We start from the raw sequence: 26,112 nt of genomic DNA on the forward strand, positions 1-26,112 counted from the left end.
GAGAGGGAGAGGGAGAGGGAGAGGGAGAGGGAGAGGGAGAGGGAGAGAGAGAGAGAGAGAGAGAGAGAGAGAGAGAGAGAGAGAGAGAGAGGAGAGAGGAGACAGACAGACAGACAGACAGACAGACAGACAGACAGACAGACAGAAAAAATAAGAAGAGAGCAGACCTCCAGGTGATATCCACTGAACTTAGCCTAACAAGATACAGTAAAGGCATATCACTTGGACCTGGCAACCCAGTAGAAAGAAAAGGATTTCAAGCACAGGCAAAACAATAAGAGACATACCCTAATTCCATTGTTGGGAGCCCCATGGGAATACCAAGCTACACAACTATAAAGTATTCAGAGGACCTAGATCAGATCCATCAGGGTTATGTGTGTTACTTCAGTTTCTGAGAACTCTATGAGCTTACTTGACTCTGTGGGCTTTGTCCTTGGGTGTTCTTGACTCCTCTGGCTCCTACAATCCTTTCTCTCCTTCTTATGCTAGGTTCCTTTGGCTCTGTCTAGTGTTTGACTGTGGGTCTCTGCATCTGCTCCCTTTGGTTGCTGGATAATGGCCCTGTGGTGACGACTGTTCAAGTACTAATCTATGAATATAAATCACAAAAATCATTAGGATTCATTTCATTGTTTTTTGTTTTGCCAGTTGTGTTTTGTTCTCTCGTGGGTTTCTGAGCTTTCCTGCCTCAAGTTCATGAGGTGTGTACATTTTACAGGGCAAATGGATACTTCAGAATCAGCTCAGGTAGCAAATACCTGGCATCTGCTCACTCTGTCCTCCTTGAAGCATTTGTGGTGGATAATGGAAGGGTTCAGCTCACCATTCTCCTACTTTCTGATGCACATCTTTTGGATGGTGGACAGTGAGACCAGGATGGAACTGCCAACCTAGACTGAGTTCTTATCCTCAGGGAGAGCAATAATCTTCATTGTGCTAGATACTAGGGCTGTGATCTCCTATATCCTGTCATGTCAGCAATGCCTGGCTACATGGTGGTACCACCAGACAGCACTAAATTGGCATATAGGTTCATGTGTATATCCACATCACATTTCATGATGGAATTGAAGGTGATATTATGGGTGTCATAGGACTCCATGCCCAGGGAAGAAGGCTTGAAGAGTACCCCTGAACAACAGAATTGCGTATTGCCAATGGTAATCACCTGCCTATCCATCAAGCAGCTCATAATTCTTCTCCTAGGAGGAGGATGCATCAGTAGCCATTTCTTGTTCAAAATCTAGGGTAATATAGCAGCGCAGCACATCTTCTCCTTAATGTCACAACCAATTTCCCTCTCAACAGCCGTAGCAAAGCTGTGGCCCTGCTCAGACAGGATCCTCATGAGGTAATCTGTCAGGTACTGGTCAGTCAGGTCCAGATATAAGATGGCATGGGGATGGGCGTAGCCTTCACAGATAGGCACTATATGTGTGACCACCATCACCAGATTCCATGACGATGTCAGTCATGCACCCAGATGCATATAAGGATAGCACAGTCTGAATGGCCACATTCATGGTTGGGGTATTAAACGTTTCAAACATTATCTGCATAATCTTCTCTCTATTAGTTTTGGGATTCAGGGAGACAGAAGCACCAGGTGCTCCCCAAGGGCTACATGCAGTTCACTGTAGAAAGTATGGTGCCCAATCTCATTTACGTCATCCCAGTTGGTGACACTGCCATGCTCAGTAGAATACTCCAGAGTCAGGATTCCCCTCTTGCTCTGGGCTTCATCACTCAAGTAGGAATCTTTATGGCTCATGCCCACCATGACAACAGCAGAAGGAAACACTGCCCTGGGGATGCTGTCACCAGCAACGCCAGCTTTGCACATGCCAGAGCCATTGTCAGTGAGGAGTGTGATGGTTTCCTCTTCTAATCCAATCAGTGAAGGACTGAGCAACCGAGCAGTAAAAAGAAGTGCAAGGTAAGCTGGCAGCAGAGTGTGAGCAACCTATGAGTCTTATTAGCATTTCCCATATATTATTGAAGGCAGGGCATTCTTTATTCTTTATTATTGTTCCCATAGTGATGCTTAGGAGTGTTTGATCCTGTCATTCCTCTTTTACAAAGAGTAGCTGGGGCCATTTGGATCCTTTGTTATTTTCAAGAAATTTTTAAAGATTGTTTTCTCAAGTACTAAAAAACTACTAAGAATTTTATTGTAATTATGAGAATTACATTGAATTTTTTATTAATATTTTTCTTTTATTAACTGAATTTTCTCTTTAACATTTCATTTTTATTGACTTTGGATTTCAATAATAAATAAGGATAAACAAGATTTTGTGCTTTTGATATATTTTTCCAAATGAATTTTTGATTCAAGTTTTTTTTATAATGTACTCTTGTCTGTCTTCTTTAGGATTTGCACAGAGAGTGGTTACATGGTGATATTTCACATGGGTAAACATGGTATTTTCACCACATTCTCCCCTTTACCTTCTCCTTTCACTCTCTGTCTGGCCCCACCCTACCCCCAAATAGACCATTGATTATTCTGCTACTGTGTTAAAATGAGGACAAGAATCAACATCAGAGGAAAGAGTTTATTTTGGCTTACTGTTTGGAGATTTAGAGACTATAATGTCAGGGGGAAGGGAGGCATCTGTAACCCAGAGCGGGAACCTGGCTGCAAAATCTGTCAGCACACCAGGAAACAAATAGGAAGATGGAAGTGGGACAAAGGCTCATAAACTCTGAAGTGCAGCTCTCAGTGAGCTACTTCCTCCAGTAATCTTCTTTGTCCTAAAAATTCAATAACATAACCCCACCCTTCCAAAGAGCAATACCAACTAAGGAACAAGGATTCAAATACAGGGTCGTATGGGAAAATATTTCTCTTTAAAGCCATCAGAGGTTCTTTTCTACTTTTGTGGTCTACAAACATTCATATATTGTATGTAATATTTACATATATGTCCACATAAATAATGTATAATATATATATATATATATGTATATATATATATATATATATATGCATGTATATGTATACACACAGCCTACTTAAGTGGACACTATTTCAATAACTTTTCAGTTCACAATATCCTACTTTCCATATTTCATTTGACATTTTGAGAGGTTTACTTCATAATGTACAATTATGTGATTTATATTTTTAAAATCAGGATCTCTAAGGACAGCTTCTAGCTCTGAAACTATTGGAAATTTATAGCTGCTAGAACAGGCAATACCAGTCTTCCTTGAAGACATGGGTCCTGATAGGCTCTGCACAAGCCAATAAAGGCCACTCATCCAAGAGCCCAATCGCTATTAGGAATCTCAAATATGTACCTAATCTCACATCTAAGACAAGATGAAATAAAGGTTAAAACTCATTTAACCCTGTCTCTACGGTCTGTATCCTTGCAATAGCACAATGATGTGGATGAATTCACCCAGATGGGAAAATTTACCTTGGTAAGGCAAACTATCCATGGAAAGGAAGAAGTATGAACACAAGAGAATATGAAAATTAAATTGATCAAAGTGCAATATGGGTCAAAGTGGCCCAGGAATATAAATTTCCAGTGATTAAAAACTCAGAGATTTTAGTGATTGTTCTTATGGTACATATTGGGCTGATTTGATTTTTATGAATATATGTATATAGATATAGAGAGATAGACGATACAGATAGAGAGAGAGAGAGAGAGAGACAGAGACAGAGACAGAGACAGAGAGAAAGAGAGAGAAAGAGAGAGAGAGAGGTGTGTGTGTGTGGTTTCTTTTTTTCAAATTTTCCACTTGTGGAAAAAGCCTTGAATCGAATCCAGCATTTGGCAGCAAACCTTGTCTGGGAAATTGGGCCTGACATGTACTGGGTTCAGGACACAAAAATAACACTGATATATTTACTCTCCCAGTATTCAGGATCATCTTCTTGCTTTATTAATGCCAGCCTGCAGATAGTTTCCTAGTTTGTTTGAGACTGATTTCTCTATTCCATGGAGACAGTGTATGCGATGACTTCGGCTTTAGAGATTCACTACTTAGTTAACATTAGTAACCAAGGGGAATGGATGTATCCTATGATGTTTCTCAGAATTCTACAGCATCCCTCCTTAGCAGCTCATACGGTGTTAGTCCACCTCATGCAGCGTTTCTGTTTAATAACCTGTCTTCTGACAGATACACTGCCATATGATGCAGAGTAATTCCATTCTAAGTTGTTTTAAAGTATTTTGTAAGCTTTCATTTAAAATTAGGTTTCTAACCAGTGGGTTCTCATAAGGCCTTTTCATCCATCCTAAGTTTAGTTTCAACTACACACCAAAGCCTACTCTCTGCTATTCCCTGAGACCATCCCTATGTGATCTCTGAACGCTTAAACTTTGAATGCTCAGTAAGTCTTCTAGAAATTAATTAATTTACCTAAGAAAGTTTTTATAGCTCTTTCAATTTTGATATATAGATTCACCAAATACAGAGTTTTATATGATGGTTTCTTTCTTCCATCATGTCTATTCCTTCCCACCCCTCTTTTCCTTCCACAGAAGTCAAATGTGATTCCAATCGTCTTACCATAGGTAAGATGTTTGTATTTTCTGTCACCTTCAGGAATTGTTTTATTCTTAGATTTTTATGTACTTTGAAAACGTAAAATGAAAGTATCTCTGTAGTAGTGTCCTAGAATTGTTGTTTGATATTCCACATTATGACAGTGTTTTAGATATTATTGAACATGTGTCTCTTGAACAGGTGTACCAGCTGGTTTTGTGTGTCAACCTGACACAAGATGAAGTTATTGCAGAGACATGAGACTCCCTTGAGGAAATGCTTCCGTGAAATCCAGCTGTAAGGCATTTTCTCAATTAGTGATCAATAAAGGAGAGCTCATAGTGAGTGGTGCCATCCCTGGGCTGGTAGTCCTGGGTTCTATAAGAAGGCAAGCTGAGCAAGCCAGGGGAAGTAAGGCAGCAAAAGACACCCCTCCATTGCCTCTGTATCAGCTCCTGTCTCCAAGTTTCTGGCCTGTGTGAGTTCCTATCCTGACTTCCTTTGATGATGAACAGCAGTGTGGAAGTATAAGCTGAATAAACCCTTTCCTCCCCAACTTTCTTCTTGGTTATGTTTTCTGTAGCAACAGAAATCCTGACTAAGACAACAGGTATTCTTAAAGGTTTTTCGATTTATATTTTCTTTTGTTAAGGGGTAGGGCTATTCAGTAGGTTGGTATTAAGTTTATCCATCCTACCATGTCAATAAGGCTTTGATAACAGTGCAGAATTTTCAGCCCTGTGAATCCTTGTTGAATAGACCACAGTTTAGCTTTGTCTAAAATACTGCCATTTCCTCTTAGTACTGGAAACCTAAGGGTTTTATTTTTTCTGTCTCTGATATTTACTGAGTATGTAGTTGATTTTCCAGATGTAATCCTACAAAGTTCTAATTTTTGTAGTTTAAACTCTCAAAGTTGCTCATAGTTACTTTTCAGAACTTGGTAGTCAAAGTTTACATTCTATACAGTCTTTACTTTCCAGGGTTGAGCGCCCTGAACTTCTGCTCTATTAAAAGTGGACTTCTCTTTCTTACCATCACTCTCCACATGTAAGGGAATGGTTTACACATAGCTACAGACAGAGTTTGGTGGTGGTGGTAGTAGTAGTGTAATTGTTATTGTTGTTGGTGGTGGTATATTTGCTGTTGTTGAGGCTGTTGGTGGTGGTGGTAGTGGTGGGCATGGTGGTATATTTGTTGGTGGTGGTAGTGGTGATGGTGGTATATTTGTTGTTGTTGAGGCTGGTGGTGGTGGTGGTGCTGGTGGTAATAGTAGTAGTTTATTGCTTGCTTTGATTTTAGAGGTTGGACCCAGTACACTAAGGTATAACAAGATGTAACAATTCATTTCACATACTGTGAAGAAGTCAAAATAATGTTTAATAAAAATTTGAAGAAACAAAATTATATGTCACAAAAGGAAAGATACAAAAACTATGTGAAGGGACACAAGACATACGATTCCCAAATAGAAATAAATAATTTTTACTATTTTTTTTACAACAGATGATTAACTGTTCTCATTATATTCTAGAGACAATTGTAAAGTTCAGTTAATTAGGTTCTGTTTTATCATAAAACCAACACACTTATTTGAAGTTGATTTAAATTATAGAAATTCCACTGAAATGTATAAATGTAAATAGCTAACAGAGTTATATGGATTTTAGGGTTTCTTATATTTATTGAAATCTATTTAGCTACTTCGAAAATGTTGGTTCTTAATTGCTCTAGGTAATTGGGTCTGTTCTGATTAAGTTATGGAAAAAATAAAATGGTTATCGATTGATTATAAGTCTGTGACTATCCTAGTTAATTTCATGATACAAAATATATGTTTTTAACTTGCTTCCCAATTCTTGCTACTTTTTAAAAGGAAATTGGCTCTGTGAGTTCTGAATTTAACAGCTGTCCTGATTGTTCTTCTTTTGGGCCTTTGGCTTCTCAATTTTCGGCTTTTTCTTGGCCAGGAAAGACTGAATATAATGAAAGACTAAAAGGTTCTGCATAAAACCCAAAGCAACAACAAAAGCACCTTGTTGAGGTATTTACCTCACTGCATTTTTGATCTCACAGGAGACTGCATTCTGATACATATTCAATAAAGGCTATAGGTAAATTTTTATTTTGATCTTCTATTCTCTACCAAGCTACTTATCACCTGGCAAGTCACTCTGTTCAAAACTTTTATAAAAATTACAGAAACGTGAGAATTTTAAGAGTTCTATGTTTTCTAGCGCTCAGTTCACTAGCCATATTTGGATACCAAACAGCTATTCAGGTAAAATTAGACCACTCATAAATTTTCATATAGTCACTCTTATGGTACAATTCAGATCGTAACAACTTTATAAGCTTTAGTGGATCACAAATGACCTTTAAGCTAGTGAACTACCTTCTTTTGCTTCTAACCGTTTCTTCTGTATTCCATTTACTGGCTTGAAGTTTCAGGTTCTAAGCTTTGGAGAGTTGTCATTCTGACTCCTGGGAAAATAAGATACAAATCACCAATATCCTCTAAATTCCATCACTAAAATCTTCCATTTATTTATGAGAAATAGGCAGGTAATTATTTATAAAAAACCACTTAGATGGGTCAACATTGAATCCTTGGAAAAACACTGATAGTTTTTTCTGTTTACTATAAACAAAGTAAAAATAGGATCAGGTAGCCATGTGTACAGCAAAGACACAATCTAATCAATCCAGGGCCTCGTGAACTAATAACAGCTTAGCTGAACCAAAAACAAAATAAACAGTTTTAATGTACAGCACCTCAATGTTAAACACATTACCATATAGCCTCAAGATTTATTCTGGTGACCGAGAAAGCCCTTAAAATCTGGGTGTTTTTATTTCTGTGTCTAATATCCATAAGATTGTTACAAGAATAAAACATAAATAATTAAGTAAGATAACATTTGCTAAGCAGTCAACCATAAGCAAATATAGATTGTGCATATATATATATATATATATATATATATATATATATATATTAAGGAATTCAAACATGTTCTCATTTGATTTGGAGGTTATTATTACAAACCAAACATGAGTGACTAAGAATAAGGAAACAGAAAATCTCAAACAAGTGACGAGTTATATCATTTTCTTCTTTGAATATTTTACTATATGTTGTTTGAGTAAGCTAAGACAAAACCCATGACATATCTTTAGAATTTAGAATTAAGTCTCTTTACTATGCCTTTCTGTTCAGTTACCTTATGACTTAAATGTTTTGAAAGGCTTTATTTATTAATCATGATGATGATTATATTATAAAGAACAAATACAATGTCATTCCAATGCCTCAGGCACTGTCATAAGTCATCCCGTGTGCTTATTATATTTGCAAATCATCTCTATTACCATTTGTATAGAGGAAAACAAGTATTAAGGCATTGTGGCTCATATGAGGTCTCCAGTAACTTCTAATTCAAAATTCATTCAAAATGTTGAGTTCATATGCCTATCAAATTCAGTATTTACTTATGTATTTATACTCATTAGCAACAGACATTTTTCATGTATGTTATAAAATTAACATTCAGATAAAATATGTAATTGACATGTACAGTAACATGTTCAGTAACACGTACTTTTACTTTTTAATTTTAATTTCATTTATGTGTATGGGTATTTTACTTGAAAATATATATATATATATATATCACCCAGAGCTCAGGGCAGGTGAGCAAAATAGGATATGGGATTGATTTCCTAGAACTGGAGTTTTAGACTGTTGCGAGTTTCCAGGTGGATGCTAATAACTGAAGCCCAGTCCTCTGGAGAAGCAGCCAGTGCTCTAAGCACTGAGCCACTGCTCTAGCCTCATTTATCTACTCTTCTAATTTCATAATTTCAAGATTCTAACAAGTAACATAATATTTTCACTTAAGATTCTTGGTGCCATGTTTTCTAAAACATTTCAGCCTTACATTGTAATACTTTTATCAAAAAACAAAAAAAACAAAAAGCAAAACAAAAAAACCTGTCACTGCCTAAACTGTTGAAAGTACTCCGTTTTCTTGGCTAAAGGTAATTTTCTTGGCTGAGTCGAGGAACGGAACCTGAAGAAAGCTCAGTTGTAATTCCTGAAGCAAAGTACACACAATAGACTGAATCATTACTGTAACCATAGGTTCCGACATAGCTACTGAAGTAGAATTACACTATTTGAGAGATGACTGGTTTTCACTATTGTGGCATCTGGATACTTCTGTAAAAACATATAAGTCAAGCAATGGGTCATAAAAGATATTGATAACTGAGAATTACAAATGGCAGTTATAAATTGTCGAGAATAGTATGGGAAAAATATAAAACCTATGGGGTCCATAGTTTTTTACTTCCAGGGTACAAATTCATTCCTCCATGAAGAGGAATGATTGTTAGGGTGTAACTATAAAGGCTTGTGATTGATTTCTTGAGTAACTAGAAGCCATTAGTCTCTTCCTTTTGAATTACACCTCATATGTCACAAATCACGGAGCCTTAATGCTAGTTAATGTCTGCACCCAGGAAGAACAAATAATGAATTCCGTGGATTGCCTTTCTTCTTACACTTCATTTACGAAAGCTAATTGTTTAGGGAATAGACGTTCCTTGCCTCATTGGCTTAATAATACAGGAAACTCTCTTGGAATTCCAGACAAGGATGCTAAACTCAGCCTAAATGAGTAATTCTTCCTTAACTCACACATGTGAGAAGAAGCAGAAAGCCTTATTAAATCTAAACCAATAGTGAGTGAATTTACTAACTATTCTTCCCTGCTGGGGCATTTATCCTTTAGTAGCCTTGAGGTCTAAACTGTGCAGAATGTAAATCCTCATTAATTTAAAGCAAAAGAAAATCACAAATGGAACATTCACTTACAAAAATCTACCTTCTAATTCATAGTGAGAGGAGCTAGGAGTGAGAGAGCTCTATTCTTTAGGCAGCTACTCGGGTCACAGGCTTAAGCAAACAAAAGTATCTGTACATCCTGGCAAAACTGGAAGCTAAGCCTGAGAACAAAAGTTTCCTAGTAAATGCTGAACAATGAGCGATAAAGCCAAGACCCAAATAAAGAGCCCAGGGGCTATAATTTCAAAGACTACCCAGCCTCATCAAAAAATACCAATTGCCAGTCTTTCTTTTTTAAAAAAATTTTCTGATTTATTTTCCTTGGGGCCTAGGGTGGGCTTTTTCTGAGTCTGCACTCTGCCATTCTATCTCTTGACCAATCAGTCAATCCTTTGACTTTATGCTATGATAAAATAGCACTACTTATTTGTAAGTGTAATTTTTAGAGATTGTAATATACAGCTAATTCTATACATGTTTTTATACATTTATGGCTTAGTGTTTCTTTTTTGTTTTTTGTTTTGAGACAGAATTTCTCTGTGTAGCCCAGCTGTCTTGGAACTCACTCTGTAGACAAGACTGGCCTTGAACTCAGAGATCTTCTTGCTTGTACCTTCCCAAAGTGTGTGCCAACTGAAAGGATTTTCATGGCGCAGCTTGGGACAGATCACAGCAGACTAGACGGTTCCATGAGGGGAGGTTTATTAAGAGAGTGGGAGAGCAGGAAGAGAGAGAGAAGAGTAGAGGAGTGGAGGCTGGCCATGACCACGTGGAGAGAGGGGGAATGGAAGGGGGAGGGGAGAGGACAACCTGCAGGCACTGGGTCGAGGAGCCAAGAGAGAGAGAAGGGACTAAGCAGCCCCTTTTATAGTGGGCAGGCCTACCTGCCTGTTGCCAGGTAACTCTGGGGAGGAGCATACCTGGCTATTGCCAGGTGAGTGTGGAGGTAGAGTTTTAACAGATTACTAACATTCTCACGTTTTGGTTTAATTAAAAAGAAAAATTAGAAAGAGGTGACGGTGAAGCAGGAATAGGGTTGTGGTGAAATCTGGCTACTTCCTGCTGGCATTGGGGGCAACATGTCTTTAAGGAGAACCTAGAAGAATGAGAGATGTTTGTCCAGTCTTAGGAGAACTGGTTGTTTTCTGATGTCCAGGGTCTATGGAGTGAGCCATCTGAAGATAGGCCAGAAGGAACAGGTCCAGTAGAAGCAGCTGTGTGTGTGGCAGGAGATGGAGCATCTGAAGGTTGCTTCTCTGGAGCTGTTTGAATGCACCTGGACTTGACAAGATGTAGGAAATAAGATTAAGAACACTTGGAGAAAGAATTTTTTAAAAAAAAAAAAAAAGATGTACATTTGAAACCCAGAGGGATCCTACCCTTTGTAATAGGTAGTGAGTGGGAATTTTAGGCAGATGTACTTATCTGGATGGCATCCATGAGAGATAGATCTGAGCGGGTTTCCTGTAGCTTATAAGTTTACAAAAGAGATAATAGCATGAATTAACACAAGTAGTCTTTCAACTGAGTTTAGGTAATGAGGTAACAGATAAAATCTGTGAAAACTTAGCTGTCAATGTAGTCAGAAGTCTGATAAAGAGAAAACAACAATCTACCAGTTATATATTATTTTTAAAAGAGTCCTCTAGCCAACAGTTCCCATGGTTTCCATAGTCTCTTGGGTGAAGTCAGTCTGGCTTCTAAGCGCAGAAGCCACATGGCTTTTTTCTGTGGAATGGATACATATGACATGAGAAATGACTTACCTTGATTTAGCCAAGTCATTTGACTCAGGGTATCCCATTGTGTTTGTCCACATACAATCCGGGCTGTAAGTTTTAGGAGTCCAGCATTCAGGTCTTCTGAAACAATCTTGGGCTAACTGTTAGAGGCTTTGGGTATTCTGTCGGCCATAAACTTAAAATATATGATTAGCAGACTTCTGACAAGATTGAGAACCATAAGGATTGGTTGTAACTGAATAAAAATCTATCTATCAGAACAGGTTAGGAAAGAGTCTTAAGTAACTTTGGCAGGTTGTGTAGGAAGAGAAAAGCACATTTTTGTATTAGCAAAGAAGCATTTTGGTTAAGACAAGAATAAGAAAGCTGGCAACAGTGGCATATGGTATAGCTGATGGGTTAGAGCTGGGAGCCACAGATGTCATGGGCAGGTCTGCTGGCAGCAGCAGGGCGGGACTTCCTGTTAGCAGCTGGGAGAAGCTGCTGCCCAGTGTCTCTGGCAGCAGTGAGTAAAAAAAAGCAAGCATGTCCCATATCACCCCAACGTTAGTCACTCACTTTAGGTCCCAGGCAGCAGGATGTAAGGGGAAGACCCAGAGCAGAGCTAAGAACCACAGAGGGAAGGGACCAGGCAAACCAGGGGACCAGTCACAGAGGAGGCAAGGGGAGCTAGCTGGGCCCTGGACCTGCTAGCTTTCCAGGCAAGGAGTTGGAACTGAGGTTACAGTCGACCCGCAAATGACGAAGGAGGTGAAGGGGAAAAGGGTGCAAAAGGCTTTCCCTTGGAAGAGACATAATGGGGCAGAGCCGGTGATCCTGGGAGAAAACAGTAAAGGCTCACCTGTGGAAGAAACATGTTGGAAACTACATTTGGAGCTGGTGGTCCTGAGGCAGAGAGAACAGTCTGTCCAGGCCTGGCCTGGGGTACTCAGCAGCAAGAAACTGTCTCGACAGGAGAGGAGAAGTGTCTCATCCAAGGGGAGCCGTCCTAGAGAGCTTCAGGGAAGGACAAGGTTAGCTCTAGCTCAAGAAATCTTTTTGGGACCTTGCGGGCAGTTACCATGGTATAGCAGTGGCATTGTGTCCATCCTGTACAGGTCACAGCAGCTGAGGTCCAGTGGCTGCACAGGTCTTGGGGGTCCCTGAAGTCTTCGTTTCCCGGGTTTCAGCACCAAATGAAAGGATTTTCATGGCACAGCTTGGGACAGATCACAGCAGACTAGACGGTTCCACCAGGGGAGATTTATTAAGAGAGTGGGAGAGCAGGAGGAGAGAGAGAAGAGTAGAGGGGGTAGAGGCTGGCCATGACCACATGGAGAGAGGGGGAAGGGAAGGGGGGAGGGGAGACAGCAACCTGCAAATTACTAACACCAACACCATGCCTGGCTCAAAGTTTAATATTTATAAAGTAACTATGTAGATACTATGCACGTATGCCAGTTAAAACAAGGCCATAATAGCCAGGTGGTGGTGGCGCACACCTTTAATCTCAGCACTTGGGAAGCAGAGGCAGGCAAATTTCTGAGTTCAAGTCCAGCCTGGTCAACAGAGTGAGTTCCAGGACAGCCAGGGCTACACAGAGAAACCTTGTCTTGAAAAACAAAACAAAACAAAACAAACAAAAAAAAAACACAAGGCCATAACATAGCTCAGATGTCTAGAATTGTCTCATGCAATTAAAATATGTTCATACCATTTACTCATCAAAGTTATCTCAACTTTTCTCAAGGATAAGGATGAATAATCCTAAAATAGAGAAACTACAAGAGAATGAAGTAGATTCTGTGGCATTTTGAAAGGTAACCTGCTTTGCTTCAGTTTATACCTTTGGTTAATTTCTCCAGAATTTATCTGATCCATAATTATGAATAATATTATACTTTCTACAGTAAAAATGTAATTGCTTTCTTCAAAAATTAATGTTCAATTAATCCAAAGGAGATTTTCCTGGATTTTGAAGATGTGCCTCTTGCCAGAAATCATACTACTCTTTAGCACTGTGTCACAATGCTAAATTTTTTTCAGCACTACAAAGGTTCAAGTCCTTAAGTCTGTTGAAATAAAGTTGTTAATAAATCAATCTAGGATAAAGAACATAAATTTAGTAATATTCACACGAGCATACAGCCTATAAAACTGTGGAACTGGGAAGGCTAGAGGACTGATACTTAAACCTCTTCTTCATGGTGACATGAAAGTCCTGATGTAAACAGGTTTTAGAAGAGAATCTAATTATGTTTACAGGAAATAAATGGGGCAGACAATAGACAGTGGCCTTGGGCTTAACCCCTTAGGCTGTGCATATAAAGTCTGCCAATCTCTTTTTTCATGGCTGATTCTCCAGCAGAGTGGTAGGTATCTCATAATAATGATTTCCATCCAGGAAGGAAATTCAGTCAGAGAAAAAGAAATCCAGAAAACAAGACTCTCATCACTGCTGGAGAAAAAGGAGGATAAAGAAGATGAGAAGGTAGAAGGTAGATGAAAGTCAGAGAGAATTGTTGTCTCTAAGCTTAATTTTTTGAAAGTCTAGTTTTAGTGATGGTTCTTAAATGCTTTAAGTTTTCTTATAGCCCACCACCCACCAGAAATAGTGTAAAAGAAATAATATTGGAAAGTGGACCTGTTTAGAAAGGTTCTTTGGAGCAATTCTTGCCTGTGTCACTTGGAAATCGGCAGTTCAGTTCATTGGTTAGCAGACAGTGACAGCTTGATCCACTTGCAAATCCTTCACAGATATACCAGCAGTCCAGTTCAACAGAACTGGTATAGCAAATATCAATCAGTGGTGGCACTATCTAGTAGGAACAACCAGACCTCAGTCTCGGTAGGAGTCAGCAAGGGGGACCCAGGAGGGACTTCAGGAAAAGTTCTAGGTTGTGCCTCTCTCAGGGAAGCAAAGATCAGTAGAGACACGAGACCCACAAGGTTTTTACAGTTAGCTGTACCAACAAGCCAAACTCAGATCCATTACTCTGTTGAGTCCTATTTATAGCGTCCAAACATCATGTGTACTCCACAGGTCTTGCCTCAGTATGTGTCTTCCCGCAGCATGTTTGTCTCAGCTGATACCACTCTGTTAATCAGCCTGAATCCTTGGGAATCTGCAAGAAACTGTACCATACCACCATAAGGTTTTGAGTGCATTTCTCTCTATGGAATCCCAACAAATGGAGCTCAACTTTTCATTGTAAGGCTCATAAATACATAGGTATTGTTAGTAAAAGATCCTCCATCATGTGTCCTTTCATGTGCATGCTTTAGCAGAACATCATCTCTCCTGCATTCTGCTTCAGCCAAATGTTCCTTTACAAGTCAGCCTTAGTCTTTCACATGTGTCCACTTCAGGAGAATACTTCTTCATGTATTTGCCCCAGCAAAATGCCATCCAGTACAACTGACTTTCAAGGAATCTTTAAGTTTCCACTTCAGTTTTCTGAATAGATCAAAAGAACTTATTCTGAAAGACTTACAGAGAGAAACTAGGCTGAACTATGAAAACATGAACAGCAAAGGGTATATACCAATGGGCTAAAGTGGGGTGGGAAATCAGTAAGGACCTATGGGTTAACGTCTACAAAGGTCTCAAGGAAGAAAGGTACTTTTATCAAATCCAAACTAGTATTTTTCATGAAGGTTGGTCAAAGATCCAGTCATTGACGCTGTAAGATGAAGAACTTGATTGGATACCAAGAATGGGGAGGTCTTTGGAGTAATGGCACGGTCCTTGTTCAAACTACATCTAAAAATGGCAATCATAAAATTCAAAGAAACACTCAGGGGAACCTAACTAAATCTTGGACAAGCAGAGAGATGAGCAACTGTCAGCAGACATGCAGACCTGGAAGCTTCACCAAGACCTCCAGTTGTGAGAGGAATAGAGAAGGACCCAAATCCCAAGGTTTCTTCCAATAATAAAGATGTGGATGCAAGCAAACAAACATCAGATTGAGCTGAGGGACCCCAATGGAGAAGTTAGAGCAAGGACTGAAGGAGCTGAAGGAGTTTGCAACACCATAGGAAGAACAATATCAACCAACAAGACCTCCAAGAGCTCCCAGAGACTAAACTATCAACCGAAGAGTACACATGGGGGGACCCATGGCTCTAGCTGGATATGTAGCAGAGGATGGCCTTATCTGGTATCAATGGGAGAGGAGGCTCTTGGTCCTGTGGAGGCTCGATGACCAAACTTAGGAGAATGCTAGGCACTGAGGTGGGAGTGGGTGAGCAGGTGGGGGAGCACCCTCATAAAGGCAGGGTTGCAGGGAGGGGATGAGGGTTTGTGGAGGGGAAACTGGGATGGGGGATAACATTTGAAATGTAAATGAATAAAATAACTAATAAAAATATGGAAAAAAAGAATTGTCACTGCCTAGGGTCAGCAAGGAAGCAAAATATAATAAGAACTTTCTTAACACTCAGTTCCTAGAGAGGGAGGAACACTGAAGCTATACGGGAAGTTGTAGAAGTTAGATCTAGCTATTCTCTGTGTTTTGTCACCTTTGCTTGATGTAGCAAATGAAGAGATCTTGGTAGGCTCACCTCTGTGACTACCATTTTGTACCTGGGTAGATTATATTTTGTCTAAGCTGAGGGGAAAAACAGTACCTATTACCTGGATATTTCTGAAGCCTCATAATCTTTCCATTAAAGATTTAGAAAATTTAATTAAGTCATCCCAGATGTCATCCAAACGAGATGTAGCAGAGATAAGAACATCTGCATTGGCTTCAAATCATAGGGTATCATACTCAAGCCAGCATCATGAAATATATTTGCCATGCAGGTTCCTTAAGTGAACAATTTCTATGATGATATTGCCTCCACGAAATGAAACACAATGGAGCCATTTTAAATTGTGTTTTCAAATCATTCAATGACTTGTGAAACATTCCTGTTACATAAAATGTAAAAGGCTGATCTTCCTCTGAAGACTATTTTGCGAAAAGAAAGTTTCAGAGTGGAGAAACAGAAAGCAGCATGATATGTTAGAGGCTATTATCTCTGCATGGTGGTACCAGGTGTGCCCTTATATTTCATACATTTTTTTATGAATTATAAATTCTTACTGTACAATAGTACATAATTATTAAATGAATTTATTGCTTTTAAAGACAAGAAAAGTCAAACTGGGGAAATATAGCATTAACATTTACAATGACTTTGGTGATATATAAAATGAATAATATTCACTCAGAAGGTTTCCTAGTTCCTAATGTCCTGTTTCTAAGTTCACATAGGGACAGTGAAAATCAAAAAATTTCACTGGCTTTAACCCAATGCCTATATTTCACAACATATCGTAAATGAAACTTTACTCTGTCTCTGTATCTATAAAAAGTGGTAGGCAAATCAGATTCACTTTATGATCTTTTCCAGCTACGATGTTCCATAATTCCCAATTCTGTGATTCACTGAGAGAGTTTTTAAACATTCTCAAACTTTGATATTGATTCAAATTTTCATTTGGTTTGAAGAAATTACAAACTCAAAACATACTACCTTAGAGTCTGTAATAAATGGAGACCTGGGATGGATAAAACTTGAGGCACAGTTGCTCATAGGACTAAGGAGGCCTTGAGTATCACCACTTACAAAATGTGTGAATTGGGACAAGATACTTCATTTCACTGTGCCTCAAGTTTCACATCGAATAATAATAACACTAACTGTTACAGTCATAGCATTGGCCCGGAAGCCTAATTTATTAATATGGAATACTTATGAAATTATCTGGCCTTTGTACAATGGATATTCCCTATTGTTGTTTTCCTTACTTCCTTACATAAGAAAAAAATGGACCAAATGAAAAATACAGGCCATGAGGTTTGTAGCCCTTTATTCTATGTTAGGAAAGGACTGGCAGGGACAGACATAATGTCTCAGGTCAAGCAACCTAATAAACTTTGTGATTATTTCTCTTCTAAAGCCTGGTCTTTACCTTCAGTAATATGGAGAATATATGGAGAAATACTTGGGGACACGTGGCTGAAGGTGGTGAAAGGGTTATGAGATTCTAGCTGAGAATGAAGGATTACTTAGTTTCTAACTTATTTTCAAAATTCAATTCTCACCATGCCTTAAGGGCAACTCATATGCCATCTGACATGCCTTCAAGGCCACTTAAATGACATTTTCTCTAGGAAAATTTCCCATCATCTTTTGGTGTTGACACATGCACTACTTTTCACAGTCTCACTGAGTAAAAGAGCAAAGTATATTAAGAAGTTATTCAACATATATTTGATAGTGTATGTTATAGCCTGAATTCCAGTCTAGAATTTTGAAAGTATTACCCCATGTCATTGTTATGATGAGCTACAAAATCAGCCATAATTCTTCACATCTGTGTTTGCATGTTTCTTTATGCCATGTCTTTGGCAGTGCTTTGCCAATTTTTTCTCTGACCCTCAGAATTCTGCTGTGCTGCTAAGTTTGTTTCGATAGAGTAGCAAAGATATTTTGCTTGTCAAAAAGTGAGGCTTCAAGGGTCCCTGTCCACGGTATAAGTATAAACTAGAGGTAACATTATTCCCATTTGACAAATGAAAAGGTCAGGTGTGACACAAGTAGTAAGAGGAAGTGTTTGTCATCTGTTCTGTCTGCACAGTCATTGTATAACACACAGGCACCATGCGTGAGGTGGACCTGGGTGCTATGTATATGACAAATCCTCAGTGAACACTGCATATAGATAAAGGATGGCATATATTGGGAGCCAACTTTTAGCCGAAAGCAGCTATCATCTTTACAGTCATCTGGAGCCATATACCCTGAAAAGAGACTTGTTTTTTCAACAGTCCCCAATAGCTGAGCACACTCTGATAAACATCTTGTTACACTGTTTAGTGCCCCCAGCTGCAAGGTGCACCTGGTATCCATGGCTACAAAGCACATGACATAGTGCCTTCAGTTGAGCTTGTCCACGAGGGCAAGTCACGTGGTTAAGGGTATAAATACCCAGGATTTCCTTTCTATAGAAGAGAATATAGGAGGATAGAAGAGACTAAAAGAGAACAGAAGAGACTAAAGAAGAATAAAGAAGAGACTTGACAAGACTTGACCAGACTCTGTCCTGTATCCATCTTTTGTGTCTCTCGCCCCTCTTTTGCCCTTCCTCCGTCCCCACTCTCTCTTGCTAAACCCTGACCTGTGGACCTGAGCAGCAGAACAAGCCATTACAAAGTAGCAGAACTGGCTGTTACAAAAGAAACTGCCCTTACAAAGTGGCACCATGCCCGGCAGCAAGAACAAGGGACCCAGTGAGGGATATTACTGGAAGAAGGGTCAACTGAAAATTCAGAAGTGAAACAGAGGTGATTGCCGCAGGAAACTGCCATGTGGAGACCAGTAAGTCATAGTAATGATAATGGGGCAAGAAATAAGTCAGCCTGAATTCAACTCTCTGTTTTTGTTCTGTTGCTTGCTGTTTACGTGTATCAATTGTCTGCTTTTGTTTCACTGTTTAAATGTTGCCTTTCATGCCCAAAAGAAAAAGAAACACATAGAATCCAAAATACGACCAAAGGTTGAAGTAATCAATTTTTCAGAGCCAGATTGTGCTGACCTAGAGGAAAAGGCAGCCAAATATTTTGATCCTGAACGGCCTTCTTCCCGAAGGACACCCTCCCTGTGATCTTCCACCTCCAGATGCTCCCGCTATGGAGATGGTGGTTGAAGATAACAGAAAGGAGTTATAGGACAAAATCTCTCTTCTTAAACAACAAATTTTTCTCCTTAAACAACAAATAGAGTTAGAAGAAGATATCAGGACTTAATTAATCAGCTACAAAAATTAAAGACAGGGAAGAGGTCTTGAGAGGGCAAGGAAAATCCCCCAGGTCCTCTAGTTCCTCAACCTGGAGTCCAAAGGCAGCCCCTGTCCTCCGGTTTTAGTTCAGCCACAGATCAGCCAGAGGAGGGAGAGGTTAAGGTTTTCCCTGTATCAGAGACTATAGACGCTCAAGGGGTTGCATGGAGACATCACACAGGGGTTAATTTTCAAATTATTAAAGAATTAAAAAATTCAGTGTCACAATATGGTGCTACTGCTCCCTTTACTCTTGCAATCTTAGAATCTGCTGCAGAGGAGTGGCTGACTCTTGGTGATTGGGATACTAGTGAGAGCAGTTCTTAGCGATGGTGACCATCTTATTTGGAAATAAGAAACATTAGAAACATTCAGGCAGGTAATGGTTGGTCCTTTGATGCCTTAATAGGAGAAGGGCAATTTGCTTCTAGTGATAACCAGATGCAATATGACCCAGGCTTATTCGCTCAAATTCAAAGTGCAGCCATGAAGGCTTGCACAAACTCCCGGTAAAGGGAGACCCTGGTGCATCTTTGACCTCAGTTAGACAAGGGCCTGACGAACGATTTTCTGATTTTGTTCATCGATTAATGACAACAGCAGGGAGGATTTTTGGTAATGCAGAGGCAGGTGTAGATTATGTGAAACAACTTGCATATGAAAATGCCAATTCTGCCTGCCAAGTGGCCATTAGGCCCTATAGGAAAAAGACAGACCTTACTGGATATATCAGACTCTGTTCTGACATAGGGCCCTCCTACCAACAGGGCTTAGCTATGGCAGCCACCATGCAAGGACAATCAGTAAGAGATTTTTTGGCAAGTAGAGACAAAAAGGCATGTTTTAAATGTGTCAAGCCTGGACACTTTGCAAAATATTGCAAAGCAGAAAATGGGTTAACCCAAAGAAAGCCCAGAAAACAGCCTGGCCTATTCCCATGTTGCAAACGTGGAAGGCATTGGGCTAGTGAATGTAGGTCCAAGACAGATGCACAAGGAAACACCCTTTCCCATAATCAGGAAAACGGGAACAGGGGCCAGCCCCAGGCCCCGAACCCAATACAAGCCAAAGCAGGCTTATGGGGCAGTCAGTTTCATACCAGCAAACAACAACCCCTTTCAGAACTTAGTCGAGCAACACCAGGAAGCGCAGGACTGGACCTCAGTTCTGCCACCCACACAGTATTAACCCCAGAAATGGGACCTCAGGCCTTACCTACCCACTGGAGTGTTTGGACCATTCTATCCAAATGTGTTTGGCCTGATAGTGGGAAGAAGCAGTGCTACTATGCAGGGACTACAAATTTTTCCTGGAGTTATAGACAATGATTATCAAGGTGAGATTAAGGTAATGGCCAAGGCAATACAGAATATAGTCACCATTCCCACAGGAAGGAGGATAGCTCAACTATTGTTAATCCCATTGATTCCTACTAATCACAAATCTTTGGATTCTGAAGGAAAATCTGCTGCAGATAGATTCTGGCATCCTAATACCAAAAAGAATTTTGCAACAGTCCACTGGAAAGACCCATTAACTGAAACCTGGAATGGGCCAGATCCAGTGCTTATCTGGGGAAGAGGTTCTGTCTGCATATATTCCCAAATGGCAGATGCCACAGGATGGCTGCCAAAGAGACTGATCAAACAAATAGACAATAATAACAATCCAGGGAGGAGAAACACCCTGAGAAGTGTATTTTTTCTTTACAGGAAACATGAAGATGTTTCACAATTGTCTTCAAACAGGAGCAGATCAACCAGTTTACCTGACTTGGGAAGTTCTCAGTGCAGAAGAAGACATCACCACCAGAGCCTCCAGGGTGGCTCTATTAGACTCTTGGTTCCCTGATTTATGATTTAGTGGGGTACATTGTTTAAACTCAAGAGAGAACCCATTACCATAGTTACTATAGTTGTGTTTTAGGTTTGAGATTGATTGTGGCAGGGATAGGGATTTTCTTACTTGTTTTGTTAAGATCAAAGCTATGATCAGTTCTGTACTTATATAGATTAGATTTAGAAAATAGTGTTACAGAATAGAAGAGGCTTATACTTTTTACTCATCCAACAGAGGAAGTTATGTGCTGCCCTTAAAAAGAGTGTTGCTTTTGCACTAACCATTCAGGCATTGCTAAGTCTCTTGCCTCTCAGGTTCATGCTGTTCAACAAACTGATGGCTTTTGTATGACAACAGATAGACGTTATTCAAATGAAACCCATACAGGTCCATTATTACAGGCTGGAAGTAGGGGACTAAAACCACTGTCATCAAGACTGACAAGAATTAACCCCTAACTTATGTGCTAAGCTGGACAGTCAATGACAGGTAAGAGAACACCTCAAGACCCTTGCTCCTAACTGGGAGGCCTCACCATCCTAAGACAGGAGCTCAACCAATGGCTGTTGAGTATCCAGAGATGGGAAAGGGAAGCTGGGGTCCTTTGTTCCAACCTAAGGCAGGCACGGTTTCCATAAGTTTTCCCAGCCTTCCCTTTTGAAAACAAATTTAAAAAGGGGGACCTGTTGGGAGCCGACTTTTAGCCGAAAGCGGCTATCATCTTTACAGCCATCTCGAGCCATATACCCTGACAAGAGACTTGTTTTCAACTGCCCCCAACAGCTGAGCACACTCTGATAAACATCTTGTTACACTGTTTAGTGCCCCCACCTGCAAGGTGCACCTGGTATCCATGGCTACAAGGCATGTGATGTAGTGCCTTCAGTTGAGCTTGTCCATGAGGGCAAGTCACGTGGTAAAGGGTATAAATACCCAGGATTTCCTTTCTATAGAAGAGAATATAGGAGGATAGAAGAGACTAAAAGAAAATAGAAGAGACTAAAGAAGAATAAAGAAGAGACTTGATGAGACTTGACCAGACTCTGTCCTGTATCCATCTTTTGTGTCTCTCGCCCCTCTTTTGCCCTTTCTCCGTCCCCACTCTCTCTCTTGCTAGACCCTGACCTGTGGACCTGAGCAGCAGAATGGCCCATTACAAAGTAACAGAACCGGCCATTACAAAAGAAATGGCTGTTACAGCATGACATTCAACATTTGCTTAATATATCACACTTTCTTTTGCAAATAAGGCCTTTTACATTTTTTTGCATTGCTCCACTGCAGATCATATATGCCACAAAATATTTGATAATTGCCTATGAAGCTGTCAGCAGTCATGATAATAACTTACCAATGCCTGCGTGGAACAAATCTCCTTTTCATCTCTCCTTAATATTCAACCCAGGATTTAGGGACTTCAGATACAATCATCTTTAAAAGGTGAAAATTTGTGGAAGACAAGGTAATCTGATAAAATCCAGATAAACAGAATATTCTCTCATGAATTCTTGGCAAGAAGGCTTTTGACCTAAATATGTGGCAGGGAAAGGGAGGTTCTATTTTGTTTAACCATGCTATATATTCCACCTCAACACAGAAAAAATTAAGAGTTCTTCATCACATCATCTTCTTCATGGACACATTCACACACACACACACACACACACACACACACACAAACGCACACACACTATTTTTTTCAGTAGGACATCTGCTGGTGATTTAACTTAATTCCTGAGAAGAAATCATAGATAACATATGTGAACCTCAATTGCTAATACAGTTCTGACACCTTTGATTTATAATTAAAAGAATAAATATCACAAATCCTTAGCAAGCTTAAATATCAGGCCTCCTGACCTATTCAGATGCTAATGTCTCATTGAAGTTTCTGCCTTTGCCTGAGGAAAATAGAACTCATGGGAGAATCATGAATGCTGGCCCCAGGAGGTTGAACTTTAACAGCCAATGCAAACACCAGGAAGGAAAGATCTATGTAAGTCAAGAGGATGTACTCAAAGGAAAATATAAACATGTTAGCATTTATCTATTGCCCCTCTCCCCCCACACTTATGTACTTTTGGACATTGTAGGCAAGCAAAAGTTTGCCAGTTTAGCAATATGTGTTAGCTGTCTATGTCAGACAAATGTGGGAAGCACATTAACTGCAATTTCAGATGATTTTAGTGCAAAAATCTTCACATTCCACCCAAGACCATGTTACTTTGGATGGAACTTAATTTTATGTATGGAATGATACACTTGACACCTGTGTGATGATTTCATTGTGGCTAATTTTGTGCTATGAAAAATCCAGAAACCAAAGAAAAGAAGGGAGAAAGTAAGGAGAGGCAAGAAGGATGTAGCCTATTAATAATTTGAAAGAATAGATTGAGAAGGATAACAAGATTTCTGCCTTTCATAATTTCCTTCTTGTCTTCTTAGTCTATCCTTTTGTAGAAAAACGTTAACAGCAGAGATACTTAAATCCTAGACTCTAGATTTAGAAGTTAATAGATTCAGTGCTGATACAGTGAGTAACATACCATACGTGTAGCCCTATGCATACAACTAAAGAGTAGAAGGATCTAGATGTAGACTAAGCTGTTCATGATGATGATGTGGTTTGTCTTTCAAGTTCCTGCCTTCATACGTGAGGGGATTGTTTCAAAGCCTAGATATCATATTTTGTTATGTGTTTTTCTCTACAATATTTAACTAAAAGATTTAAATAAAAATGAAGATGAGAATAAAATAACATTTTTAGCTCAATATACGATAAAAACGTAGTTTAACTCTAGATATAAACTGGCACTGCATCTCTTCATCTTTCTATATCCCTAGAAATATTTTAAGTTTAAACTACTGGACCCCTTGGGAAAGGCTGAGCTGCAAGGCAGACTCTGAACGTATAAGCAGGCATTTGAATGTAGGGTCAGGTCTAGTCCACACTCCAGGAGCTATATACATGACTGAAGAGGAAAGACACAGACCAGCATTGCCTTTGAAATCATCTTAGTGAGCCCCATAGCACCAGTAGAGTAATAGACTCCTCTTGGGTCACAGAGGATGAATATGAGAGTGAAGAGGTGGCCCCAAGTGTTTCAATGCTGCTTTGTACCTCAAGTAAAATCGAATGTCACCTGAAAATAAATGAATAAGCCAGAAAGAGTATATACTCGGATAAGGTGTTCAAACTGGATCACTTCCACACAACCTGACCCAACAAACAGTGATTAAAAAGGTTCCTAAAAGACGAAACATTTCTATACAACCTTTTATTACTTTAACAGTGCAGTGCAGACATCTGATGCTCTTATCATAAAGAGTGGGGGTGAACAAACAAGTGAGGAAAAGAGAGGGAGGGCAGAGGTTAGTAGTGGATGGAATAGATCATGGGAACTATCAGGTATAATCTTGTGTTTACAACAATAGGAAGTGAGGGATACAGACATATATGAATAGAAGGAAACAGTTTAATATTTTTTTTAAAAAATAACTTCAACAAGTTATTGTCAAATCCAAATCAGAACAAGAAGAGTTTATTCAAGGGCACTGGCAGAGCAGACTAAGATGAACTCATTTCACCAGAAGCCTGGGGTACTCAAAACTTTATAGAGGAAAGTGGCTACATCTCAAAGGCCTCCTGTGTTTGATTGCCATTACCTGAAGAAGTTAGGCATTCTTTAATATTCTTATTCCTTAAACTTGAGGCAGTTTTAAAACTTAGATAAAATCTTTATCAGGATTAAAAATCTGAACCCAAAGGCCAAAGCTGAAGATATCAAGACCTAATCATCTCACTCTAGTTATTATCAAAATGCTATGAAAAATATATGATAGTGATAGTATGGAGAAAAGAAACTCTTACACAGTTTAACTCTGTAGGTAAAGCCTTTATAGAGTTCAGTATGGACTTTCTACATAAAGCTGCCCTATAATCCAGTATTTCATGCCTAGCATTATGTCCCAAAAAAGTTATTTCATCACACAACAATAATATTAGCCTTCCTGGTTTCTTGTGGTGCCATCCACAGAGGTTCACACTCGGGATCAGTGTATGCTTCCAATCAATGGGCCACTGGACAATGAAATTGTGGTATATGCATACCATGGAATATTGTTCACTCTCTGCCTTGAAATGAAAATGGACACAAGTATTCTTACTCATGGTTTTTAAATAAAATAAGTTACAAGAAGACAAGGACTCTGTGTTGTTTCTTGTGGGGCAACTAATATCTCCAAATGAACAAGCAAACAGATTAAACTGAAAAAAGGACATAAGTAAGGGACAGGTGAAAGAAGAGAGAGGTAGAGTGGGTTCAATAGCTAGTGCATGCTTGATACAGGCGTGAAAGTGCCATACTGAACACATTAATGTCTACAGTTAACACATGATCAGAAAAATTAAGTTCACTACCACCATTGCCTTCTCCCATACAGACAAACTGCTATGTGGTAGCACTATTTTCCTTGATGACTACATTTCAAAGAGATACTTCCTAAGTCCTTCAAAAAGATAGTTTAAGTTTACAAACAAGGAAACGTTTTTCAGAAAAATGTTTACATTTTTGACAAAGAGAAATGGTTTGAAATAACAAGTGACCTCATGTACTGTGTGTAAAGTGGGGAGATCAGAAACTAGAGGTACGAGAAAGCCTCTCAGTAGCTTAGCCAAATTAAAGGGACTGTCAAGTTCTAACTTGGTTAAGATCATGAGCTGGGCTTCCAAAGGAGAGAGGAAAAATGGAAAGAAAACATGATGAAATCAGTGCTGAAGGTCTATATTGAGCCTATGAACATGTTGTCTGGAAAAGGAGAGTGTGCACTTACTGAGCATCTAAGAGCTCAGGTCTACAGGAAAGAGCTGCATTGAAAGACAGAGCACTGAACAGATGTTGTTCGAAGAGGTAAGGACTCATGGGATTGGTAAGAATCCCGTCTGTCCACGTCCTTAGCCTCATCAGTATATGACTATATAGGCAGACAAAACAGGCCAACAGAACAATTTGTTTAGAAGAAGCAAGAGGCCTTCAAGAGTCTGACATATTCAGAGGCAGATGCTCACAACTAGCCATTGAACTGATCATGAGGTTCTCAATGGAGGAGTTAGAGTGAGGACTGAAGGAGCTGAAAGGGTTTGTGGCACTATGAGGAGAGCAACAATACCAACCAACCACAGCTCCCAGGGTCCTAACCACCAGCCTGGGAGCACTTATGGAGGGATCCAGGGCTTCAGCTGAATATGTAAGAGTGGAGGGCCTTGCCGGGCACAGGTGGAAGATGAGATCCTTGACCTCATGATGGCTGGACGCCCCAGCGGGTGGGAATTTTGAGGGTGGGGAAGTGGGAGT

General features: G+C 39.6%; 1 pseudogene; it reads right to left on the minus strand.

Moving 5' to 3' along the window:
- Window positions 1-746: 746 nt before the first annotated feature.
- LOC114619387 overlaps window positions 747-26,112 on the minus strand; it is a 73,869-nt pseudogene continuing 48,503 nt past the window's right edge.

This window comes from Grammomys surdaster, unplaced genomic scaffold (assembly GCF_004785775.1).
Source record: "Grammomys surdaster isolate TR1022 unplaced genomic scaffold, NIH_TR_1.0 150, whole genome shotgun sequence".
Lineage (NCBI taxonomy): Eukaryota > Metazoa > Chordata > Mammalia > Rodentia > Muridae > Grammomys > Grammomys surdaster.